The sequence below is a fragment of the Mustela erminea genome, chromosome X (genome assembly GCF_009829155.1).
Source record: "Mustela erminea isolate mMusErm1 chromosome X, mMusErm1.Pri, whole genome shotgun sequence".
Classification (NCBI taxonomy): Eukaryota; Metazoa; Chordata; class Mammalia; order Carnivora; family Mustelidae; genus Mustela; species Mustela erminea.
Genome location: NC_045635.1, coordinates 107,670,344 through 107,678,214, shown reverse-complemented (window position 1 = coordinate 107,678,214; position 7,871 = coordinate 107,670,344).

Below are 7,871 nucleotides of genomic sequence, written 5' to 3'. Positions count from 1 at the left end.
CAAAACAAAAGCTTGTTGACTGAAGGACGTTTTCAATTTGACCTTTACTTTTTTTTGAATTGTAGAAAATTTGTGTCTCAAATATTTTTAAGTTACTTTCTTATAAACCTTGTGCTTCTCTCAATCTCATTAGATCTCACTCCATTAGGCAAAAATCAAACAGAAATCTTTTCAAGATCAGCCTTTCTCTATTTTGGCACTGTACTCACTATAGTTCAATACTTTTTTTTTTCCCTGCTGTATCAATTGAAAACTTTGATTTAATATGATTTAATATTCCTGAATTGTTTTGAACTAAAAGCAAGCAATATTTAGACAATTAATTTACAAAAACTAATTCAACACAACTATATGGCACTGAGGGTGATTTAAAAATAGTTAAAAGTGGTTCCTTATTTGAAAATTCAGTTGCTCATGGGCAGCTCAGAATATTCATTCTGACATATGAAAGATGAAAGAATATTTTGCATTCAAAATCAACTTCAGCATTAAAACTATGTAGTTTCTTTAATCTGTTTTGAACACATTAAAACACTGGTACATTTTTACAACTACAACCTATATTTCAATATAATGTTATAATTAGCTTAGGTACATGAATGAAGTAACATTATATAAATACCAAATCTAAGTGTTCTACTTTTTCATAGGTGTCTTAAACAAATAAAATATTTTTACCACATGTTGTACTCCAACAAAATTTGTATTACATTATTTCTGCATGATTTATATTTCTATAATTGTTGGATTTTTTAACTGATTTTCCCAACTGATATACAGTGAAACTCACACATTACAGTTTGTAATGAATGTAATTGTAATGTATGTAATGTAATGAATGTAACTATAATTTGGTTTGAATTTTTGGAATGGCTTGGGTTTTCTCTTTTTGGTTTTAAATTAGATGGATCCATAAGGAAAACTAAACCAAGAAACAATGAATGAGAGAATAGCATGTAAGTAGCAGAGTAGGAGGACCCTAGGCTTGTCTTGCCCCATAAACACAACTAGATAACTATCAAATCACCTTCAATACCACCAAAATTTACATAAAGAATGATAGAACAAACACCATAAATGAAGAGTGAGAAAAGGCAACATTGAAGAAGGTAGGAACCATGGGGACATGGTTTATGGGAGAAATGGATCATAGGTGCTGTAGAGGGGAGGGAACTATGGTCATGGAGAAGGGCAAGAGAAAGAGGAGCACCCAGGGGAATACACAAAGAAAATGTTTCTCCAAAGACATTGGCTTGGAAAATGAGAAGGGCTGAATTTCATGAGTTCTTGCAAACAAGTAGGGCTTAAATCCTGGTGTTTTAAAGATTATCAGGCTTGGCTGGGATAGAACCTGGAAAGCACAGTTCTGCTCCTGGAGAGCAGGCATGCCTCTCCTGGAACAAAGGAGCTTGCCATCACCATTCCCCTCCCAAACCCCTCAGCATAAACACAGAACTACCTGCAAGAAGCAGTGTAGCTTGGGCATTGGCTGCTTAATGTGCTTACACCACAACTTACCCTCTGTCCTCTGGAAGGAGGACAGTCAAACTTTCCTCAGTCCCAGATCAATGATACCCTCCCTCAAAGACCAGCACAAACCCCTGCCCACACCATGTCTAAAACAGAGAGTTCTGCAGGGGACCAGCTCTGATGGAGTTGGGGTCAGGTCTCAAATCACAAGCAGACCAGAACACACTGAATTAAACATCACCACATTCAAGCCAATGACCAAAAACTGCCTATGGGAGGCAAGGTGAGCCTCTGAAGACAACTGGACTGAAGGATAGCTCAGCCAGAGCACAATAACAGAGTGCATGCAATACATCAGAGGCACTTTCTGAAGCACCAGGGCTTGGGAACTACATTACATCTTCCTCATAAGTCCATTATTTTTGGGAGCAGGAGATATTACTGGCTTGCTTAACACAGAGAAATTGGAGCCTTAGAAACAGGGCTTGAGAAAAGAAGACATTAGTGAGACCCTTACCACAGAGAAAAAAGACATTAAAAAAAAAAAAAAAAAAACCTTAGTCACTGATGAAGAGTGCAATAAATGAGATTGGAAACAGGACAATGCAATGAATAGGCAGCCAGAGGAAGCAGAAGAATGAATTAGGGGTCTAGAGTACAAAATATTGGAAAATACTGATGTTGAAAAAAAATTATGCAATATAAGGATAGATTTAAGGAAATCAGTGATTCCATCAAACATAATAGAATTCATATTATAGGAGTTTCAGAAGAAAGAGAGAAAAGGTAATAGAAAATATATTTGAAGAAATAATAGTTGAACAATTTCTGAATCTGGGAAAGGAAACAGACGTCCAGATCCAAAAGGCACAGAGAACTCCCATAAAAATCAAAAGCAGGCCAACACCAAGAAATATTGTAATTAAACTGGCAAAAAATCATGATAAGGAAAAATCTTAAAAATAAAAAACAGCAGAATATGGTGTAAGAGAATGGTCCAGTTTCTTTCTTCTATACATAGCTGTCCAGTTTTCCTAGCAACATTTATTGAAGAGAATGTCTTTTTCCCCTATATATTTTTTCCTTCTTTTTCGAAGATTAGATGGATCCATAGAATTGCAGACCTCAACGTGAGGCTGTAATCTATCAAAATCCTAGAGAAAAACATAGATAGTAACCTCTTTGACATCAGTGACAGTAACTTCTCTCAAGACATGTCTCCAAAGGGAAAGAAAAAAAAAGCAAAAATGAACTTTTGGGACTTCATCAAGATCGAAAGCTTCTGCACAGCAAAGGAAACAATAAAACAAAGAGTCGGGATGCCTGAGTGGCACAGTGGGTTAAAGCCTCTGCCTTCAGTTCAGGTCATGATCCCAGGGTCCTGGGATCAAGCCATGCATCAGGCTTTCTGCTTGGCGGGGAGCCTGTTTCCTCCTCTCTCTCTCTCTGCCTGTCTATTTGCCTACTTGTTATCTGTCTGTAAAATAAGGAAATTAATAAATAAAAAGAATAAAAGAAACAAAACAACAACAACAACAAACAAAGAGGCAACACACTGGATGGGAGAAGACATTCGCAAATGACACTAAAAAGGGGTTGATATCCAAATCTATAAAGAACTCCTCCAACTCAGCACACAGAAATCAGATAATCACATCAAAAAATGGGCAGAAGACATGAACAGACACTTCTCCAAAGAAGACATATAAATGACTAGCAGACACATGAAAAAAAATGTTCATCATCACTAGCCATCAGGGAGATTCAAATGAAAACCACATTGAGATGTCACCTTACACCAGTTAGAATGGTCAAAATCAACAAAACAAGAAACAAGTGTTGGGAGGGATGTGGAGAAAGGGGAACCCTCTTACACTGTTGGTGAGAATGCAGTTTGGTGCAGCCACTTTGGAAAACAGTGTGGAGATTCCTTAAGAAATTAAAATAGAGGGTGCCTGGGTGGCTCAGTGGGTTAAGCCGCTGCCTTCGGCTAAGGTCATGATCTCAGGGTCCTGGGATCGAGTCCCGCATCGGGCTCTCTGCTCAGCGGGGAGCCTGCTTCCCTCTCTCTCTCTCTCTCTGCCTGCCTCTCCATCTACTTGTGATTTCTCTCTGTCAAATAAATAAATAAAATCTTAAAAAAAAAAAGAAATTAAAATAGAGGTACCCTATGACCCTGCATTTGCACTACTGGGTATTTGCCCCAAAGATACAGACGTAGTGAAAAGAAGGGCCATCTGTATGGGCCAATGTTCAAAGCAGCAATGGCCACAGTCACCAAACTTTGGAAAGAGCCAAGATGCTCTTCAACAGACGAATGGATAAAGAAGATATAGTCCAATATACAATGCAGTATCATGCCTCCATCGGAAAGGATGAATACCCAACTTTTGTATCAACATGGATGAAACTGGAGGAGATTATGCTGACCACATATTAGGTCACAGAAGAGACCTCCACAAATATAAGAAGATTTAAATCATACAAAGAATTTTTTCTGACTATAACACTGTGAATCTAGAAGTCACCACAAGAATAAAATCTGGAAAGACTACAAATACATGGAAGTTAAGTAACATGCTACTAAACAATGAAGGGATCAACCAGAAAATCAAAGAAGTTTTTTAAAAATACATAGAAATAACCATGAGAGACCATGGACTCTGAAAAACAATCTGAGGGTTTTGAAGGGGCAGGGGGTGGAAGGTTGGGGTACCAGGTGGTGGGTATTATAGAGGGCACAGATTGCATGGAGCACTGGGTGTCGTGCAAAAATAATGAATACTGTTATGCTGAAAATAAAAAAAAAATTAAAAAAAAGAAAGAAATGAAAATGAAAACAGAATAGTTTTAAATCCTTTGAGATGCTGCAAAAGCACTCCTAAGAGGGTAGTACATAGCAATACATGCCTAACTGAAGAATCAAGAAAAGTCTCAAAGAAACAACCCAACCTTACACCTAAAGGAGCTATAGAAAGAACAGCAAAGCCTAAAGTTATCAGAAGGAGGGACATAGTAAAGATTTGAGCAGAAACACATGATACAGAAATTTAAAAAAATAAGAAGCAAACAAACAAACAAACTAAAAACAACACAATAGATCAGATCAATGAAACCAGGAGCTAGTTCTTTGAAAAAAATCAATAAAATCGGCAAAACTATTGCCTGACTTCGCAAAAAGAAACGAGAAAAGACACAAATAAATAAAATCAGAAATAAGAGAGGAGAAACAACAAGTACCACCACACACATACAATTATAAAAATATTATGAAAAGATATATGCCTATAGATTGGACAACCTAGAGGAAATGGATAAATTCCTAGAAACATGTAACCTAACAAATTTAGAGCATGAAGAAATAGAAAACTGGGATAGACCATTTACCGCAAGGATATCAAATCAATAATTCCCAATGAACAAAACCCCAGGATCAGATGTCTACATAGATGAATTCTACCAAACATTTAAAGAAGGGTTAAGATCTATTTATCTCAAACTATTTTATAAATAGAAAAGGAAGGAAAACCTAAATTAATTCTATGAGGCCAGAATTACCCTGATACCCAAACCAGATAAAGACACCGAAAGAGAGAGAACTATACTGAGTGCAAGAAGGTTCCCCTTTGACCACGTCCTCACCAACACCTGTTGTTTCTTGTGTTGTTAATTTCAGCGATTCTAACAGGGATGAGGTGATATTTTATTGTAGTTTTGATTTGTATTTCCCCAATAATGGGTGATACTGAGAATTTTTTCATGTGTCTGTCATCTGTAGGTCTTCTTTGAAAAATAATAAAAAAAAAAAGGTCTATTCATGTCTTCTGCCCATTTTTCACCTGGATCATTTACTTTTGAATATTGAGTTTAATAAGTTCTTTATATATTTTGAAAACTATTCTCTAATCAGATATTTCATTTTCAAATATCTTCTCCCATTCCATAGATGGTGTATGGGGAGATGGGTGAAATAGGTGAAGGAGATTAAGGAGTACACGTGGTGTAATGCAATCAATAAACACAAAGATTTTGTATCCTGCCATGTTGCTGAATTGTTGTATGAGTTCAAGTAATTTTGGGGTGGAGTCTTTTGGGTTTTCCACAAAAGTATCATGTCATCTGTGAAGAGAGAGAGTTTTAGATTTTCTTTGCCTGTGTGAATGCATTTTATTTCTTTTTGTTGTCTGATTGCTGAAGCTAAGACTTCTAGTACTATGTTGAACAATAGTGGTGAGAGTGGGCACCCTTGTCGTGTTCCCAACCTTAATGGAAAAGCTCTCTGTTTTTCCCCACTGAGAATGATATTCACTGTGGGATTTTTAGAGATGGCTTTTACAAAATTGAGGAATGTTCCCTCTATCCCTATACTCTGAAGAGTTTTTATCAGGAAAGGATGCTGTATTTTGTCAAATGCTTTTTTCTGTGTCAGTTGAGAGGATCATATGGTTCTTGTCTCTTCTTTTGTTAATGTGCTCTATCACACTGATTGATTTGTGAATGTTGAACCACCCTTGCATCCTCATAATAAGCCCACTTGGTCGTGGTGAATAATCCTTTTAATATCTGATGGATGCTATTGTCGAGGACTGTGGGGAGTATTTTGGCATCCATGTTCATCAGAGATATTGCTGTGTAATTCACCTTTTTAATGGGGCCTTTGTCTTGTTTGGGGATCACAGTAATGCTGGCCTCATGGACGAGTTTTAGCATTTTCCTTCCATTTCTATTTTCGAAACAGCTCCAGTAGAATAGGTATTATGTCTTCTTTAAATGTTTGATAGAATTCTCCTGGGAGGCCATCTGGCCTAGACCCTTGGTTTTGGGGAGTTTTTGATCACTGCTTCAATCTCACTACTAGTTATTGGTCTATTCAGATTGTCTATTTCTTCCTATTTCAATCTTGGCAGTTTATAAGTTTCCAGGAATGTGTCCATTTCTTCTAGATTGCTTAAGTTGTTGTCATACAGTTGCAGTAACAATTTCTAGTAATTGTTTATATTTCCTAGGTGGTAGTCATTATCTATCTCCTTTCATTCATGATTTTATTAACTGGGGTCCTTTTTTTTTTTTTCTTTTGGATAAGTCTGGACAGTGGTTTACCAATATTATTAATGCTTTCAGAGAATCAGCTGCCAGTTGGATTGATCTGTTCTACTGTTCTTCTAGTTTCCATTTCATTGTTTTCTGCACAGAAATCAATTGCATTTCTATACACTAACAATGTGACTGAAGAAAGAGAAATTAAGGAATCTATTCTATTTACAATAGCACCAAAGACCATAAGATACTGAGGAATAAGCCTAACCAATAATCCATATTCAAGAAACTACAAAACACTTATGAAAGAAATTGAAGAAAACACAAAGAGATGGAAAAATATCCCATGGTCATGGTTTGGAAGAATAAATACTGTTAAAATGTCTATGCTGCCCAGAGCAATCTACATATTCAGTGATATTTCTATCAAAACACCATTGACATTTTTCACAGTTCTGGAACAAACAATCCTAAAATTTGTAGAGAATCTAAAAACAAACAAACAAACAATAAAAGCAAAGCAAAACAAAACAAACAAACAAAAAAAAAAAACAGAAAAAAAAACCACACTGAATTGCTATGGTAGTGTTGAAAAAGAAAACCAAAGATGGAGGCATCACAAAGCCTGACTTCAAGCTATATTACAAAGATGTTATCACGAAGACAGCATGGTTTTGGCACAAAAACAGACACATAAATCAATGGAACAGAATGGAGAATAGAATAGACCCCAGGAATGGACCCTCTACTCTATGGTCAACTAATCTTTGACAAAGCAGGAATGACTATCCATGGGGGGATAAAAACAGTTCTTTGATAAATGCTGGGAAAATTGGACAACTACGTATAGAAAAATGAAACAGGACCACTTGCTTACACCATGCATGACGATAAAGTCAAAATGGATGAAAGACCTCAGTGTGAGACAGGAATCCATCAAAAGCCTGAAGAAGAACATGGGCAGTAACCTCTTCTACACTGGCCACAAGAAGTTCCTTTAAGACATGTCTCTCGTGACAAGTAAAACAAAAGCAAAAATGGACTTTTGAGACTTCATCAAGATCAAACGCTTCTGCACAGCAAACGAAACAGTCAACAAAACTAAAATGCATCTGTATCTTTGGGGTAAATACCCAGGAGAGCAATGGCAGGGTCATAGGGAAGTTCTATTTTAAATTTCTTGAGGAACCTACACACTGCAAGAGGCTGCACCAACTTGCATTCCCACCGACAGTGGAAGAGAGTTCCCCTTTCTCCTCATCCTCTCCAACACATGTTGTTTCCTGTTTTCTTAATTTTGGTCATTCTAACTGGTGTAAGGTGATATCTCAATGTGGTTTTCATTTGAATCTCCCTGAGGGCAA